Source organism: Mauremys mutica, chromosome 1 (assembly GCF_020497125.1).
Source record: "Mauremys mutica isolate MM-2020 ecotype Southern chromosome 1, ASM2049712v1, whole genome shotgun sequence".
Taxonomy (NCBI): Eukaryota; Metazoa; Chordata; order Testudines; family Geoemydidae; genus Mauremys; species Mauremys mutica.
The window spans coordinates 352,161,018-352,180,305 of record NC_059072.1 but is presented as its reverse complement, the minus strand read 5'-3'; the positions used below and the strand labels follow the sequence as shown (position 1 = coordinate 352,180,305).

Here is a 19,288-nt window from a genome sequence, read left to right as displayed (position 1 = left end):
AACTCAGTCCGAGACCCTGCCTATTCTTTTTTGCAAATGTCCTTGAACTAACAGTAATGATGACCCAGCGGTGGAGGAAAATACATGCAGCATTCCTGCTCAGAGCCTAGGGTCTGGCCAAACTGCGCGCAGCACAGGCTGTGCTGGAGGTGCTGAGGCGTACGTCCACACATAGCCTGCGGAGGTGAGCCTCCCAGCCCGGGTCGGCAGACTTGGGTCAGCACAGCTCGCCCTAGCGCTGTAAAACCTGTTGGGTAGACAGTACTTTGAAGTGGCCGCTTAGGCTGGAGCGCTGGCTCTGACGCATGGGGATGGGGGTGGGCTTAGACGCTCGCCTGACCCCGGGGCTGCTGTGCGCAGAGCTGGTGCCCAATGTGAGCAGGGCTCTGTCACATCAGCTCTCCACTGAGGTAAGTCGGAGCAGCTTCATGGCTGCGCCAATGCCAGGCCCAAGCCAGCACTGAATCAAGGAGCCTGAACTAGTTCCCGGATGTACCTCCCTGCTGTTCCGGAGCGGGATGTAAGCGATCTGGCCTCGTACTCAGAGCAGGAGTCAGGGTCTAGTGGGCGGAGCAGGGGTCCAGGTTGAGAAACAAAGCCAAGGGTCAGTATGAGAGTCAACAGCCAGTTGCCAGAGCCAGGGGTCGAGCCAGAGTCAGAACCAGGCATCGAAGCTGAGGGTCAGAGCCGAGGTCAGATGGCAAATGCTAGAGCCAGGGTCAGAAGCCGGAGGCCAGGGTCGGAACTGGTAACCATGACTGGAGGCGAGGCGTCAGGGAGGAACTGAAGGGGAGGGGAGGATCAGGCACGGAGCAGGACCACGGTGGAAACAGGAGCAAAGGCAGGGGCAAGGCAGGAGCCAGGAGTGGAACAGGAAGCAGGAACGGGGTTGGGGTTAGGGTCAGGAGGCAGGCACAGGCAGGGTCCTATACAGGTGCAGCCACAACAGGAAATCACCATGTTGCTCAGACAAGCTTCCTGTGCCTCCTTCTAACTTAAATAGTGTGGTTGGACCAATCAGTGGAGCCAGGCCATGGCAGCAGAATGCCAGGTCGTCCCCTTCCTTCCTCTCCCAAGCGGTGTTTATCTTTTCCTGTTACTCCGGAAATGGAGAGGAGCTGACTCAGTCTCCACAGGTCTAGGCAGGCAGATTCTGGGGCTGTCCCATCTCTGCCTCTCCTGACACCTGTTCTTATTGGATCCCAAGACACTAAGTTCATCAGCAGATAAATCTGAAAAGCGATTGGTAAAATAAACCTAAAGCACCCCCATAAATACCTCCAGGGGTGACTACAGCACAGAAATCACAGCGAGCCGGAAGAGCATGGGCAGCTGCAGATATGCTTCCAGAGAGAGGCTGCAACCCTGCAGGTGCCAGGGCATTGCTGAACAGTGGTCAGGTGTCCGCATCACGTGAATCAATATCACACTGGGCACTAATTAACCCCTTACATCAAAGGCTGTATGATGGGCATACAGAGCCAGATCTGTGCCACCTGGGCTTCTACACGGGGGGAATCCCTAGGCATCTGAATCTGACACATTTTCCCCTTTCGTTCTAATTCCTGAACCAGACAGCATGATTCTGGGGCTTGTCTACACGGGGATGCTAAAGAGAGTTAATCTGAATTAACAAAAGATATGAATTTAAAGTGGAGTAGTTAAAGTGCATTAAGCCCTTGTGTTGACTCTCTCATGCAGAATCAAAGTGGCCTTAATCTGGTTTATTTTAATTTAATTTGAAGATATGAGTCTTGGAAACTCACAACATAGCAGGTTCTGACTGACTCAACACAGAATCAATGAAAACAACTCTCCTCTTTCATTTGTTCTGAGCAATACTTATTCTTTAACATCTCACCTTCTGTCACCGCTGCTGTGACGACTCCTGAACTTCCCACCCACACAGCTACCTGCATAATAAAATTCCCTTTTCAGCTTGTGTGGCAGAGCTCTGCCCTGTAAACTGAGCCATTCTATTGTATTAGGAAGTTCAGTGTCATTTAAGACTTGCAAACATTATAAAACGGGGAGAAATTGGGCTTGTGACCCTTTATGCTTCTTTGTGACATAATGAAAGCTGGAAAGACTTTCTAATCAAGGATTCTGCTTGAGTTTTACATTAGAAATCCAGTTTTGTCTGCCTGGAAGACTCTGTGATGACTGCTTGAAATTATGGTATATAAATTAAGAGAATGAAGTGTGAGCAATTGAGAGGGGGAGAGATTTGTAGTCAATATGTTTAATTTTTATATATATATATAAAACACTATTTAACTGCAATGCCTGACTACCTTTTTGAGAAAAGGCAACTATGTTAAAGATTCAATACACCTGGCCCTTTGATTACATGAGCTCACAATGAACGTGCAGTGGGACTCCCAAAAAGTTCTCTGCCCCAACCAGACTTGCCATTGCACATGGAATAGAACCGGTAGAAATCTTTGTAAAAAACTGAAGATGCTTTTTAATTAAAAAAAAAAATCAAAAACGTTTTTGTGACTCCCCCCCCCACCCCCCACACACACATCATTTTTCACCCATCTCTAGTAAAAATAACATTAAGGTGGGAGGAAAACTTTAAAAATGTCTTTTGGGGCCTCTTTCTTCATATGCCAAAAAAGGCACAAGCACAATTTGTGCAGGTGACTCTTCAGCACTGTGCTGTATAGAGCACATCAGGACAACGGTCCCTGCTATATGGCCCTCACCATGTGCTAGAAGCAGGGAAGCTGGGGTAAAGTGACCGATAGCAGTGCTTAGGCTCTATGGAAGCAGTTGCCACAGAAATATCTTAGGGCCAGATTGCCACAGAAATATCTTAGGGCCAGATTGCCACAGAAATATCTTAGGGTCAGATTCTGATACCCTGATTTAGCTGCACCATGCATCAGTTCCATTGACTTCAGTGGGACGACTCATGGTACTATTCATTGGAAGACGATTGGAATCTCACATAGATCAATTTTTATTTTTTAATGAATATTCACTAATAATGATGGATTGATACACTTCCTGTGGGCCTCATGGGAGATGTGAACATTAAGAAGGGCCTCGAATACAAAAATGGTGACAACTTAAGTGATCAGCTAAACCTATTTATTTTTTTTTACACTTGTGTTACTATCCAGAGATAATCTCCTCTTCTGTATGGGCAGGAAGAAATAAATCATTGGTGGACTAGTAAAACATACTTAAGTGCCTTACTTCCCCTGTTCTCTATAAACACTTGCTGTACGTACGTTAGCCCTTTCGCCTGGAAAGGAGATGTGGAATAATTCCAGGACTCAAGAAGACTCATTTACAAAGCTTTCGCCCTCCAGATGCTGACATATGCTTCATTTAATTGGAATGTTTGCTGATGAACTTATGAGAAAGGAGGACAAAGATCTCTGTGTGTACATAAAGGAGGAAGAAGGATCCATCAGCTTTATTAGTTGAAGTGAAAAGTGAAATCCCTGAACATTTTAGAGTGTGGATGATTTTTCATGCCACAAAGTACATCACCTCTGGAATGTTATCAAGTAATTATATGTGGGGGTTTGTTCAGAGCTGGGATGAGATTTATTGCTCCCTTTGAATACAGAGGGAATGGCAGATTGCCCAAGTCATTTCATAATCAAGTGGACAGAAGATTGGAGCAGAAAGGGAAATAAGATACTTAGACAAAAAAGCTGCCCTGGCAAATGTGGAACACCATCGACGCTGCATTCACTAACTCTGGTAGCTTACTCAGAAGTTTCAGTTAAGCAAAACTGTGCCAATGCTTGTCCCTGATCAACAGCAAACTAAATGTCTGATTAGCCTGGTTAGAAATGATGGGCCTCGTTCTGATTTCATTTATGTTGGTGTAAATTAAAATGAACTCATCTGAAACTGACGACATTATAGTGGTGTAAAAATTGCCAAGAGGCTGAAGAGTGCAAGACCCAGTACATTTGCCAAGTCACCCCAGGGAAAGAAAGTAGGTTAAAAGTTCTAATGGAGTGTGGCTTTTAATATAGTTGTGTGCAGGAGGTTATTAATAAAAATACATTGCTAATCCCCACTGGTGACGGGAAGCCCCATTTGAATTACTGAATGTTGTGAATGAATAGGTAAGTGACAAAACCATTTAAGACAAGCAATGCGAGGCTCGTGCATTACTCCATGCACTTTGGTCATTTCTTTTCAGAATGGTACTTTAGCTCCACTATTATTTCATAATGAACTAGCAGACGTTCTGTGGGCTAATGTAGGTTCCCATTTAGCCGTAACTCCGTTGGTGACACCGAGCCATTCGGATAATTGAGAGTTTGACCAAACAGGAGCCTGTGAGTGTGGAATGAAAACAAGGACTTTCGGAGGTTTTTTGCGAAAAAGCACAAGAATGGGAGAGACATCTTAGAATAGCCAAGTGTGGAACAAAAGCAGGATAAGGAGCAAGTGTGATGGATCTGCTAAGCAGGGGACTACAACTCCCATCAACGCCCTCTCCACTGCACTTCCCTTTCCCCTGACCAGCTAAGGGGAAGGGTCCTGATCCGGGAAGGGCCGAACTCTTGTTGGGAAGAAGCAGGTGCATGGTGAGCCAGGAGCTGCAAAGAAAGCCCCCCAGGGGCAGTGCAGAGCAGTGACTGTCGAATGTTACAGCTGGGGACAGGTCTGGGTGTAGGGTGTCCAGATGTCCCGATTTTATAGGGCCAGTCCCAATTTTTGGGTCATTTTCTTATACAGGATCCTATTACCCCCCATCCCCTGTCCCCATTTTTCACACTTGCTGGCTGGTCACCCTATCTGGGTGGGTCTTATGGGCAGGGCCGGCTCCAGGCACCCGCATTCCAAGCAGGTGCTTGGGGCGGCATTCTGCAAGGGGCGGCAGTCCCTGTTTTGCCCCCAAGCAGCGCCGAATTGCCGCCGCGGGGGGGTGGGGCAGTCCGTGCGCCCTTAGGGCGGCAGGTGCGTTTCCGTGGCGGCGGCAGTTCGGCAGCAGCAGCTTCTATGTTTAGCTGTCCGCGGCGGCTTCAGCTAAACACAGAAGCTGCTGCCGAATTGCCGCCGCCGCGGAAACGCGCCTGCCGCCCTAAGGGCGCACGGACTGCCCCACCCGCGGCGGCAATTCGGTGCGCTGCTTGGGGCGGCGAAAACTGTAGAGCCGGCCCTGCTTATGGGGAGCAGCAGTGACTGGGGAGAGAGCCGGTGTGGAGGGGCCTGTGATGGGGTTAACGCAGGCCAATTAACCTATCAGACTGCAAGCTGGGGGATATTTAGGCCGAGAGGAGCGCTCACCTGTGCAGGAACAGGTGAGGGCATTTATAAAACCCAGGAGCTGGTAGCCGGAAGGGCTGCCGTCATTCTCCCTGGGACAAGGGAGAGAAGGAGCTTTGGCCCCGAGAGGAAGGGTCTGTCTAGCGGAGCCAGGCGAGAGGGGTTTGGCTGGAAGGGCAGAGGATGCGAGCCTGGGATAGGCACGGTAGGAAGCAATCCAGGGGAGCGGCAGGAAGGTTCGGGCTAACACAGACCTTGGCTGCTGGAGACAGGGCCCCGGGACTGGAGCCCACAGTCGAGGGCAGACCTGGGTTCCCCTAGCAGCCCCTGAATGAGTGGCACAATCTGGGCCGTGAACTTGAAGACTGTCTGGGTCTCTTTGTTCAAGCCACTGCGGGAGCGGCTCGGCCAGGGCAGTGGACGTAAGGGATGCCTGGGATGGCGTGGAAGACTGGTAGCACCTGGGAAAGGCAGGACTCTCGTGACTTGGCCGGAGGGCTCAGCCATGAGGATGAGGCGCCGCAGCTCCTGAGGAGCCAGAGCAAGACGACAGGCTGAGGAACCGCAAGAAGAGGGCGTCAGGCTGAAAGAGCTAATCCCCAGAGCAGCCAGCAGGAGGTGCTATGGAGCGGTGAGCAGCGCACCCAGTGGCAGGACCCCAGTGAGAGACGCTCACCTAAGGCTGTGTCTTCACAACACGGTTAGCTCAAGTCAGAACTGGAGTGTTACCCCTAACTCAACACCCGGCCACACACAAAAATCTCTAGCTTGAGTTAAATGGTGCTTTAAACTCCCACGAGCTAGGCCGCCAGCTGGCGGGGGGAGCTGATACTCAAGCTAGTAAGACAGCGGAGAGGCAAGAGCTGGAGTTACAACAACCCAGCATCACTCGGCTGCTCCAGCCTTCACGCTGTGTAGCTCCAGGGTTGGTTGGCGGTGTGGGCGCTCTCACTCGAGCGGGGCTAGCTCCGATGCAGTAACCCGAGTGTACTAGCTCGTGCTAACACTTGCAGTGAAGGTGAGCCTGGCCTGGAAACCTGAAAGTGCCTATTTGCTTGAATAGAGACTAGACGAGAGGGCGCACGCAGACCGTGATCCTGAAGAGCCCTGACCTGGGGTGCTGGAACGGGGCGGGCCAGGGATAGCCACTCTGTACTGGCCGTAAGGACGAGCGAGGAGGGGGAAGGGTGGAGAGGAGCGAGCAGGGCGGAAGAGGCACCGCAGGAGCAGGATCTCTGGAGGAAGGGGCGGCATGAGGACGGGGGTTCAGAGTGCAGGGATGGCTCAAGGATGGGGCTCAGGGAGAAGGGGCAGCATGGGGGGGCCGGGCCACGGTTTGGGTGCCATTGGGTCCCCCACTTTTAGGGAGCTTCCATTGCTCCTGGCCCCGACACTCACGTTGACTTCCCCCAGGCCCAAACCAGACCCGTTATTGTTCCCTTTGAACTGCGATTGTCTAAACCTCTGCACTGAGAATATTTGCAGCCATCTCCTTTCCCTTGGCCAAGTGTCTGAGCAGTGATTGGCACCCGCCAGCGCCTACAAGCCTAGCTCTTGACGCACCAAGTTGTGGTACACTGGGACGCTACTGGCACACTTGGGGGAGGGGGGTGCGCGCTCCAGCACTGAGCAGCAGCAGCAGCAGCAATAACTGCGCAGGGACACAGACCTGTTTGTGCACCCGCCTCTGCCTGATTCGCAGGAGAGAGCAGGGACTCGAACCTGGGTCTCACATCCCAAGTGAGTGCCCTACCACTAGGCTCTTCTGGCCATCTCTGTCACCTTTCCTTCTCTCCCTGCCCCCAACCAGGATGTTCTGGGGTGGCCTCTCTCTCTCAATTACATCCTGGACCCCAGAAACCATCCCAACAAATACGTTTCTGCAAAACATTTCAGTTTCAACAGAAAAACGTACATCAAAATTCTTTTGCCCCATTCTAGTTCCGTGTTTCTCTATGTGCCTGATGCACAGAGGCTACAAGTCTACTGCAGCGGCTGGTTAAGGGGGTCAGCTCTTTAGCTCAAGCTGTAGCCGTTTATGCTCTTCACTCTCATCTGAAGCATCTAGGTTCATCCTGGTAAGAGCCAAGCAGGCAGTCGTTACATATGCTTTGTCCTCCCACTGCCTGTTTACTGAGCTGAATGGGTCTCAGGTACCTAGAGGCCTCCTCTTCACTGGGACACTGAGAGCTGCTCGCAGATCAAAGGGATGTGCTAGGTGCTGCACGAACATGGCGTAGACCGTCCCTGCCCTGAAAAGCTTATCGTCCTGGTTCATGACAAGATGCCATAGGTGGAGGCAACGAATAGGTCTGCTTTCTTGCCCCTTATCCTGTTCCAGCTTCCTCCTGCTGTCTCAGGGGAAAGCAGGAACAGATCCCCCCCAAAGCCAGCCAAACAGATGTAGCTGTTCACACACCTGACTGTTCACTCACCTACTGCCCCAGTCCTCCTCTCTGCTCCCATTCCCGCAGCTCCACTGCTCTGGCACCTCTTTCCCCCACTGCATTTCCCACTCCAGCTGCCACCAATTTTCTGCCTTTACCTTTCACTCTTATCAAAGAGTTCAGGGGTTCAACTGGCAGCTGAGGAGCAGAGGAAATGAAACTGATAAGCAAACCCGGTGTTTATTTTTATTATTGTTTTCTTTTCTGGTGGGGGAAGCAGGTCAAGAAGGGTGCAGCAGAACTACAGCCACACTGAGCCCCTCTCCTCTCGTTTACACTGGCATGGCTGAGTGGCACCTTACACTCATCAATCCGGAGTCACACACTGATTTCAGGGCTGCGCCTCCCAGTTTACACTGGCATGGCTGAGTGGCACCTTACACTCATCAATCCGGAGTCACACACCGATTTCAGGGCTGCGCCTCCCAGTTTACACTGGCATGGCTGAGTGGCACCTTACACTCATCAATCCGGAGTCACACACTGATTTCAGGGCTGCGCCTCCCAGTTTACACTGGCATGGCTGAGTGGCACCTGCCACTGCTTTGTGACCTGCTAAATATTTACAGCCTATCACAATATCGACCCCTTCCCGCTGACCTGAGCAGCGCCCAATGCCTCACGCCACACCCTGTCAGTCTCTCCCTCCTTTGGTCTCCAACTTGTTTCTAACAATGGATCGTGACAGCAGAGCAACGGCAATAAGTAGCCCAATGCACCATGTCCAGTTACCAAGTGAGACGAGGGCATGTTTGCAATCATGCTACCCAGGGCTGCCAACCTGCCCTGACAGTGGGGAGAGCTGGGGGAGGGACCTCTCTGGCTGCAGGTTGATATGAAAGGGGAGTTTTTCAAATGGGTCTTTCTGTTCAGCTGGGTGCATTTCAGGGAGGGCTTTAAAACCTCACTCCTCATGATTGAACTTGGAAATGTCATTCAGTCAAGGCAGGGCAGTTTGACGCAGTCCCTGGCTGACCTTGCCACTCAGTTTTCACTCCCCTTCATAAATAAAAATGGACCCACACGGCAGTAAGTGAGAGGAGAAGGACAAAAGCTGGCCTCTGTTCTCCTAGATCCTATTCTTAGAAAGGGATCCAGGTTAGGACAGAGACAATCAGCAACAAGTTACACCCTGTGATTAGCATTAGAGTGTGTGCATGTGCACACACCCACCCACACCCACCGACACACACGCAGAAGCAGGGTCCAATGTTCAGGCAGCACAATCCCCTCAATGTTTAGTTTTTCTCTCCAAACGAAAGATAAATCCTGGAGCTCAAAGGGACAGCAATTACAGGGGGGTGCTGCACCCCCGCCCCACTCCCAGGGAACTAAATGTAACTTGGTTTTGTGCCCCCTTGTGAGTTTGTGAACCCTCACTCCCAGACAAATCTGAATAGGGGAAGAAAGAGAAAGTACAGATTACCAAATTACAATCACACACTCACAGATTTGCTGTTCCAGGTTTCTAGGAAAATCGTTGTCCTCCTCCTCCTCCTGCTGCCTTCAAGTTGCTTTCTTCCTGATCGCTTTCATCCTCAGCTGTTTTAGAGGAGTTTTTTGGTGTTGTTGTTTCTCTATCACTTTCCCCTCCTTCCTGATTTGTAAGAGCCTCCACACTGGGAGTAGCAGCAGCTTGTACGAGTGCCTGCCTGTCAAGGCAAGCTCACCCTGTGCTTGGGAGGGGGGAACTCTGCTTACTGCTTTCACAGCTCGGCCAAGCCTACTGGCGAGCCGAGGAGGCGTGCTGGTGTAGAAGAATGTATTGCAATCAGAGTGATGCCATCCCCAGCCAGCCCACACTAGTCCTGCTCTAATAAATATGAGAATCAAACCGGTTTCCAGCTGTCAGAGCAAAGACGAGTTTTGTTCTAGTTTGAGATGACCTAGCAAGGGAATGATGGGAAGATGTAATAAAGCAAGCCAGCAAACCAAAAAAAGCCTAGCGGACTTTTTTTCTGGAGTGCTTTCCCTGAGCAAGGTGGAGTCCGAACCAAATGGAAGGGGGCTCCAGACACCCATTCTGGGTCCAGATTTAGGACACCCAGGATTTCTTGGCTGTTCCAATGCTTCCTCTGTCCCCAGTTCATTTGCAAAATGCAGATCCTGCAAACTAAAATTCTGACTGCAAAGAGTGTGGGTGTTTGGATCTGGGGGGGTGGATTATACAGATGTGTGAAATCCAGAATCAGGCTATGAATTTGAACCACGTTCGTGCATAGAGTGGGATGCATTTTTTTTTTCAATTAATAGGTTTTTCATTGATAAAAGCATTTTCTGAGTCCCAAAAGCTATTTGTTGAATTCCGGTCAAATTCAGCAGAAGGTATCGATTGAAAAAAAAATTATTCAAAAGAGTCAGTGTTTCATACCAAAGCGTTTGTTTTGACTTTTCAATTCTGAACAGGGTTTCAAGTTGACATTTGGCCAGTTTAAAAAAAGCCACCCAAAAAAGGGCAAAATACTCCCAGAACAGCCATTTGAAAAGAACACTTGAAAGGAAATTCATTTCTAGTTGACTCAAAATGATTTTTTAAAATTTTTTTTTTTAGTTTTTGTTTAAATGAAAACTTTCAGGGAAAAAATTGCTTTCAGTTGAACTGGAATTATTTGGATTTTTTGGTTCAACCTCTTCAACTAAAAAATCCATTATTCACTCTCTCACGTGTATGCAGTGCTTACCATGCTGCCAGCTCATGATTTTTATCGTGAGTCTCATGATATTTGGTGTTTTTCTTAAAGACCCAGCTTCTGGAGTCATGCTATTTCACAAGAATCTCTGCTTTCGTTTAAAGCAAAGGAGGTTTCTAGCCCTTGGGATTGCAGAGGAAAGTGGGAAAACGTGACCTGAGTGTACCCTGAAGGTTCAAAACCTAGAAGGCAAATAAAAAGGACTCAACAATTATTATTTGTAAAAATCCTGTGATTCTTTTAAGCCAATGTCATGATTTTGCAGAGGTGTGGCTCGCAATTTTTGAATGGCTGTGGCTACCAATACTCAGATCAGGGTACTCAGAGTTGGGGTTTTGGTCCCAGTCTGTATTGAGAACAAACAGGTATAAATGCTACTGAACCAGATGGACAACCTCAGCTGACCAGACCAAACTGGACTAGCAAGGGAGACATTATACAAGCATCATGCAAGTGTGAGACATATAATCTGTGTGGGAGCTCAGAGACCTAGTTTAAAAGATTTGTGCCATATCACTACTATGGGGGAAGACATTTGCCATGACTTACATGGCAAGCAGGGGGTTTATAATACCTTCACTTAATTTCTAACTCCAATGTTCTTGCAAAGCCAATACATTCAAGCGCCAAAATTTCACTTTCAACCGTAAAGGGACTCTGGGAACTTGAAATCCATGGTGGCCAATTTAAAAAAAAAGAAAGAGGTAAAAGAAGGTTCAGTTACTACACCTAGCCCGGAATTCCTAAGACAATCCCCTCCCAGTTGCTGTGTGAAAGACCCCCACAAACAAGGGGGGACCTGATTAAGGGCTCAACTACAGGGTTCATTAGCATGTGGCAAGGTGAGATGTGACTGTACAGCACACTAGCTCTACTGCAATAAAAAACCCGCGGTTAGCCCGGGTCAGCTGACCTGGGCTCACAGGCCTCATGCTGCGGGGCTAAAAATTGCACTGTGGATATTCAGGCTTGGGCTGGAGCACAGGGTCTGAAACCCCACAAATGAGGAGGGTGTCAGAGCCCAAGCTCCACCTGGAGCCCAAACGTCTACACTGCCATTTTTAGCCCGGCAAGCCTGAGCCAACTAGGGTGACCAGACAGCAAGTGTGAAACATTGGGACAGGGAGTGGGGAGTAATAGGAGCCTATATAAGAAAAAGCCTCAAATATCGGGACTGTCCCTATAAAATTGAGACATCTGGTCACTCTAGAGTCAACTGACCGGGACCCTGCTGTTGGTGCTGTGGCTTTTTTATTGCAGTGTGTTTTGATGGGAGTACATCAGAGAGCACGAGGGGACTTCTAGCAGGCGGGAGCAGGGCCCACCATGGCTGGTTCGTGAGTTGCAGGCTAGCGTGGTGTACATTCACACCCTGCCTTGCCACGCACTCACTCACCATGTAGACAAGCCCTAACTGACTAAGGAGGGAGAACAATGGAGATGACCATACAAGTCCTGTCAGGTGAACAAAGCAAACAAACAAACGGAAACACAGAAAAATGTTTCCTCTAATCTCTTCTATTTTTAGTCACCTCAGCTGTTACCTGTGAACAACGGGCGGTAAAAAACCACCCATGAGGTTTTTAAATGGATGCCTAGACATTCAGGAGAGCAGTGGTGGTTTGGGTGTCTTTATTTGGGGGGTGGAGTTGAGGTAATTTTTTTTCCTCTGGGATCCTAAGCTAATGCATGTTTTCATACCAAATGAATTCCTTGTTATCTGATTGTGGCACCATCCCACTGACAGCTCTGGCCCAGAGCCTCAGCGGTATTTAGGTGGCCAACTCCTGCTGAAATCAATGCGAGTTAGGGCTCGGCTGCACTTACACGGCCTCAGCCGCACGGCTGCAGCGCATCAGTGTGGACACCCCTTATGCCGATGTAAGGGGTTCTCCTGTTGCTGCAGTTAATCCACCTCCCCCGGGGTGGCAGGTTTGTATAATTTTTGGTGGTGCCCAGAATGGGTCCAAGTCCCCCCGGCCTGTCTAAGGCTCTGGGAGGGAGTTTGGATGCAGAGTGCGAACTCTGGGCTGGGGCTGGGGGTTGGGGTGCAGGAGGGTGCAGGGGGAGGGCTCTGGGCTGGGGCTTGGGGTGCAGGGGGCAGGCTCTGGGAGGGCATTTGGGTGCAGGAGGTGTGAAGGGGCAGGCTCTGGGAGGGAGTTTAGGTGCAGGGGGCAGACTCTGGGCTGGGGGTGCAGGAGGGGGTGCAGGGGGTGGGCTCCGGGAGGGCATTTGGGTGCAGGATGTGGGTTCTGGGCTGGGGCTGGGCGTTGGGGTGCAGGAGGGGGTGCAGAGGGCAGGCTCTGGGATGGAGTTTGGGTGCAGAAGGGGTGAGGGGGTGGGTTCTGGGAGGGAATTGGGGTGTGGGGTCTGGGCTGGGCCAGAGGATTGGGGTGCGAGAGAGGGTGATGGGTGCAGCGCTTACCTCAGGTGACTCCCGAAAGCAACCCCCCCTCCTTTGGCAGTAGCTCCTAGGTGGAGGGCCAGAAGGGTCTCCGTGCACCACTGCTCGCAGGCGCCACCCCCGGAGCTCCCATTGGTTGACGTTGGCAGAGTTGGCGCCCAGGGTGGGGGCAGCGCACAGAGACCCCACCCCAGGGGCTGCAGGACCGTGCTGGCCGCTTCCGGAAGTGGAGCGGAGCAGGCAGGAAGCCGCCTTAGCCCATTGCGTTGCCAGTGGTGGTGGCAGGGGCCCCTGGCCCTTTTAAATTGCCGGGGGCGGCAGGTGGGGCCGGGGGAGATACCCAGCCCCAAACTTTGGTAGAGCCGGGCCCCTGGTGTTCTACATATTGGTGGAGCATGGGCACCACGGGCCCATACAACTCGCGCCCTGACCTCCTTGAGAGGGGGTAGCTAGGCCAACGGAAGAATTCTTCCATAGACCTAGTGCTGTCTACACTGGAAGTTAGGTCAGCTTAACTACACCACTCAAAGGGGTGGATTTTTCACACCCCTTAGCGACATCCACGTTTTTAATGTAGACCAGGCCATAGGTAGCTCATTCCCTGTGAGGCCCGGGGCCTAGGTGTTTAGCAGAGGGACAGGCCTAATTTTAGGTGTTTCTAGTAACGGGGGAAGAGCCATTTTTAAAAGGTTTTGTTTGTTTTGCCTTGTCAACCTTGAACAATAGAATCACAGACATGAGAGATGAAAAAGATCTGGTAGGTCCATCTCCATACTAAGGGAGGGGTGTTCTCTACGGTACGTTTCCTGGTGCTTTTCAGTCTAGTCCCAAGGGACCAGGTTTCACAGTGCGGGAACATGAGACTGCCTTCCTGGCGCAGAGCAGTGTCCATTTAGAGCAGTGGCCTGTCTCTCACAGTGTCCAATTGCTTCACACAAAAACATACAATCAGTTGCTTCAGACAAAAACATAAAACCTCCATAATGTATCTAATTGCTCATTGTTATTATACCATGGGGGGAGATTTCTTGCAGACCATATTTGGTCATCAGCTTATGCTCCGAGACACTAGGACTGATAGCTCTGGGAATTATTACCGGACCTAGTATGACCATTACACGTCTTAATTATGTATGGAGCCTGTAGATAAAAGCAGCTACAGCTGGGCACATTGGAAGTGTGCATTATGGAAATACCAGTCCAGTCATAGGAAAGTCAATCACAATAGGTTAGATTTAAGTAAGTACACCTCTACCCTGCTATAACGCGACCCGATATAACACAGGTTCGCATATAGCGTGGTAGCAGCGGGGCTCCAGCGGTGCTTTAAAGGGTCCAGGGCTCCGGCTGCTGCAGGGAGCCCCGGGCCCTTTAAATCCCACTGGAGCCCTGCTGCCCATACCCCGGGGCTGCAGCAGTGGGGCTCACCAGCAATTTAAAGGGCCTGGGGCTCCTCGCAGCTGCTGGAGCCCGGAGCTTTTTAAGTCACCGCCGGAGCCCTGCCGCCGCTACCTTGATATAACGGGGTTTCAGCTATAAGTCGGTAGGGATTTTTGGCTCCCCACGACCGCGTTACAGCAGGGTAGAGGTGTATAAAATACAAGAGAGGTTTAAATAAGAGAGACAACCTGAAGCCGAGTTCTGAGGAAGCTTGAAGCAGAAGTTGGTCCAATAACAGATATCGCCTCCCTCACCTTGTCTGTCTAAGATCCTGGGACAATGTGACTCCAACACTAGATGTAAATAAAGGCCGACGTACACTAGAAGGTTCACCAGCTGGCAGAGCATCTGTCTGGTTTAGTTGGGCTTTTATACCACATCCCTCAGGCTCTTTGCTTTTGGGTTGTTCTGATTTTCTCTGAACCGCCCCCGCCCCCAGCTTTTGAAAATACCAGTATTTGGGTTTTACTGATTTTTTTTTCCCACCTGAATTTTGGGTGAGCTGAGACTCGCTCTCTCTTTGCGGAGTCCCAGCTGGTGCAGCGCAGCAGTGAGGGACGAGACGGACAGCCACAACTACTGCAGCTGCAGAGAGCAAGAGTCCTTAACTGCTACATCAGCGAGCATGGGCCCCCCATGCATGGTGAGTACAGGGCACCGCTCAGCTCCCCGCCCACTACCCTTCACTTTGGTATTTTATACCAATTTTCACCCTTGGAATTAACACTGATAGATTCCTGGGAAATGTGGAACAACCAAACCAAACCCGTAAACAACCGGCTTTGCATGTCCAGCCCCTGCGTATCCGTCGCAGTATGGATAACGGGCTTGAATAGGGCTTTGTTCCAGCTATGGGCTGGACTGCGTCCTAAGGCCACAAGGAGCCATGCCTTGCTACACCAGGCCCCCGGAGCAGCCCAGGGGTGGGTTTGCTGCTGTTCCCTCCCTGCCCCGCCCCCATGCTCCAGCGAGGTGGTACTTCCCTGCTAGCTAGACAATGGGGAAATGGTACCACACCTGCATACTCCCTGCCCCACCACCAGAGGAGGAGGAGGCAGGTGCACAACCCAGCTCACTACTGTGCACCTGGACCCAAGCTCCAGAAAGCCTGTGTCAGTGGGGCTCTGATTCCCCTGTGCAGGTGAAAGTAACTCACTGGGGAGCACCTCTGTGCCCAATCCACTGAGGCTGTGAGTCTGTTCTAGTCACTTTACCAGGGAGGTTGGTTCTCTAGCTCAAGCTGTAGCCGCTTGTGCTTTTCTTAGTCCTGGAGGTCCCAGGTTCTAAACCCCGCTCTGGCAGCCGCCACGTCTACTCTAAGTCACAAGATAGCTTTATAATGACAATTACCCCATTTCCGACAGCAGGGGGATGGTTGGCAGTCCATGTCAGCCTGGGGTTAATTACCTAGTGTAAATTAGCCTGCTCAGAGCTTCTAAGCCGTGGAAATTCACAAAATCAAGGCATCATTTGTTAGTACGAGAGCATGAATGAAAGCTGGAGTGTCAGATCTGATTTTTTAGCCTTCTCCCTCTATTTCCCATCTGGTTTTCTGTGGGTGTAATTCAGCCCCTCAGTGCTGAATGTACATCTGGACTGTACATCTGTACTGTACATCTGGATCTAATTTTATTTTGACTCCCTCTAACTTTTAGCACCATTAAGGGGCACAGCGACGGTAATTACATGGAAGAAATAATTCATTGAGATATTCTGAGTGTTGTGATCAATTATTCAAAAGCCAATAGTGGCAGCTAGCATAGAAGTTATTATCCAGGGGGAACAGGGCCCGATAATCGGGCAACACAGGCAGAGGATGCAGCTGCTCGTGGTGAACAAGGAACCGTCTACAAAATTACGCGGCTTATCAGTGGTAAACGGCAGACACCGACAATCGCTCTCATCAGGGACAAACAAGGCCACCTACTAACAGCAGAAAAAGAACAAGAAATGCACTAGATAGCGCCACCTAAAGAGGAAGCAAACATCCAGGAGGCAGAAGAAGATCTTGGTATCAACACAGACACCCCAGCTAAGGACGAAATCATTCAAGCTATCAGATCCTTAAAAAATGGGAAAACGCCTGGCATGGATAACTTGAATGCAGAATTGTTCAAGGTAAATCCTGAGCTAGCAGCATCTATCCTGGCCCCTCTATTTACATCAGTCTGGGAAAGGGAAAAAGTGCCAAATGAGTAGACCATTGGGGTTATAGTGAAGATACCAAAGAAAGGAACTCAGTGATTGTAATAACTGACGTGGTATCACACTTTTATCTGTGCCAGACAATGTATTGTGTAAGATCATAGTCCTGCGTATATCAGAGGCAGTGGATAGCGTTCTCAGAAAAGAGCAAGCTAGTTTTCGGAAAGGGCGCGGATGCACAGACCAGATCTTCACTCTACGGAACATAATAGAACGATGCTTAGAATGGCAACGGCAACTCTACATAAACTTCATAGACTTTGAGAAGGCTTTTGATAACATTCACAGGACCAGCCTATGGCGCGTTCTGTGGGCATATGGAATCCCCCTCCATATAGTCAACTGCATCAAAGGCGTTTATTTCAACTTTACATGCAGCATTGATCACAGTGAGCTCAGTTTTGAAGTCAAAACAGGAGTACATCAGGGTGTGTCTTTTCTGCAGTCCTCTTCAACATTGCCATCGACTGGGTAATGCAGCGTACAACAGAAGACATGCCAAGAGACATTAAATGGACACTGTTCTCATCCTTTGAAGACCTGGACTTTGCAAATGATCTCGCTCTCCTATCACATACCCAACTCCTTATACAAGAAAAAACAAATTGACTCAACGCATTCAGATAGCAAATTGGACTAAAAATCAATCACAGTAAGACAGATATCATGATCTTTAATATTGCCTCACCATCCCCAGTACGGATAGAGGATTATGTTCTCACCAATGTAGAAACATTCACATACTTGGGCAGAACCGCAGCCAGAATGGTGAAACAAGGATATCTGAAACAAAATCACTAAAGCCAGGAACTCCTTCAGGAGCTTAAATACAGTCTGGAAATCATCAAAATACAACACCAAAACCAAACTCAAGCTGCGTACTTTCAACATTACTTTATAATGCAGAATGCTGGAGAATGAGAAAGTTTGGTCATGTCATACTATATTCATTCCATAGAAGTTGCCTCAGAAAAATCCTCCGTATCTTTGGCCCAGAACAATCTCTAGATCTATTGACACAGTGCATCCAAGAAGATATGAGAACTATCATTGCCAGGAGGCATTGGGGATGGATTGGCCACGTGCTTCGGATGGAAACTGATTCCATCACCAGAGTGGCAATAAGATGGACACCTGAAAGCACGCAAAATCGAGGCCGCCCGAAAACAACACAGTGAAGAGCTGTGGCAGCTGAGCTGAAAAACCTGGGGTACAGCTGGGGAACCATTGAAAGACTTGCCAGAAACAGACAGGAGTGGAGGAGCTTCGTCGCTGCCCTAAATGCCAGAGACGTAATGGGAACATGATGATGATGATGATGATGATGATAGGGCGTGCAACTTTGGAATTTGCTACATTTCGCTGGATGAATCAATGACAATTGTCCAAGCCAAGAGAGATGCTTGTTTCCCATTTCTGATGCAATCTGTTGTTTTAGTAAGAAAAGCAAAGCATCAGGTCACAGCTTTTCAGGCACGATAAAGGAGGAAGGATGAGCTAGTGGTTAACCTGAAAGACTGAGAGTCAGAAGACCTATTCTGTTGCTGGCCCTGCCACTGACTTTATATGTGGCCATGAGAGAGTCACTTGGACCTCCATTTTCATTTGGGGTGCCTCCATTTTAAGACAGTAGGGGCCTGATTTTCAGAGGTGCTGAGCATCAGTGCAACCACGCTGCTGGAAGGTTAAACTAGACAAATTCAGATTAGAACTAAGGTGCAAATTTGTAATAGTGAGGGGCATTAAGCATTGGAACAAAATAGCGAGGGCTGTGGTGGATTCGCCATTGCTGGAAATGTGAAAATCAAGCTTGGATGTTTTTCTAAGAGTGATGCTCTCGTTCAAACAGGAATCAATTCAGGGAAGTCCTATGCAGGTGTTATGCAGGAGGTCAGACTATATGATCACAGTGGTCCCGTCTAGATTTATAATCTATGAAGTCAGTGATGGAAGTAGAAAATAATTACTGCTCCCCATCTGGGTCTGGCCTCCCCATTGTCCCTCCAGCCACTTCTCTCAATGGGCTGGTGGGATCTCATTGTTCAGCAGCTTTCTGGTCGCCTCCCATCCTGCCAGCTGCTTCTCCCAGCACCTACACAGGAACACAGGATTGCCAGACTGGATCTAACCTGAAGTCCATCCAGTCCAGGATCCTGAACCAGATGGTTCAAAGGATGGTATAAGAACCCCACAGTAGAAGATGTGGGGTAACCTGCCCCCACATTAGGTCTCATCCTGATCTCTAATAATTATCACTGATCTACAATTTTTAAGAAGTTGTCTGCTTCAGAGATAAAATGTGCTATTTATTATGTATTTTGATGTGCTGAATTCAAATATGACAATTAAAACAACTGATTGGCTACTGTTTCTAATATATTTAAGTTTTTACATTTTATGTCTATGTATATTGTGTAGATAGTAGAGTTTTAATCATAAATTGTAAACCTAGGTCTTTTCATGTGTTTATGGTTGCTTTACATGATAATATTTCACCTGTCCTGTTTATGTAACACTTTAAAAATCAGCAAAAGGGTTATATAACTAAAATTTATTATGAAACAAAAGGCAAAAAACTATTATGTACATAGTTTAGTCCTATTCAGTGTCTACTCGGTGCTTCTTGGCTTGTCTCTTGTATTCATTAAATGGAGCATCTCTTGTCACTGTCCAGCAATAGTCTGCAAGCATTGATGGGCTCCATTTGCCCTGATAGCGTTTCTCCATTGTTGCAATGTCCTGGTGAAATCGTTTGCCATGCTCATCGCTCACTGCTCCGCAGTTCGGTGGAAAAAAATCTAGATGAGAGTGCAAAAAATGTATCTTTAGTGACAGGTTGCAACCAAGGCTTTTGT

The 19,288-nt window shown here is 49.1% G+C and overlaps 1 protein-coding gene across 2 annotated transcripts in view; it reads right to left on the bottom strand.

The window, feature by feature from the left end:
• The window catches only part of P2RY2 (purinergic receptor P2Y2), a 43,563-nt gene extending 34,160 nt beyond the window's left edge, over positions 1-9,403 (bottom strand). For both annotated transcript variants that reach the window (XM_045021839.1, XM_045021853.1), the window contains exon 1: positions 9,143-9,403. The gene's annotated coding sequence lies outside the window, so the exon portion shown is untranslated. The remainder of the gene's footprint in view (positions 1-9,142) is intronic.
• Positions 9,404-19,288: the final 9,885 nt, after the last annotated feature.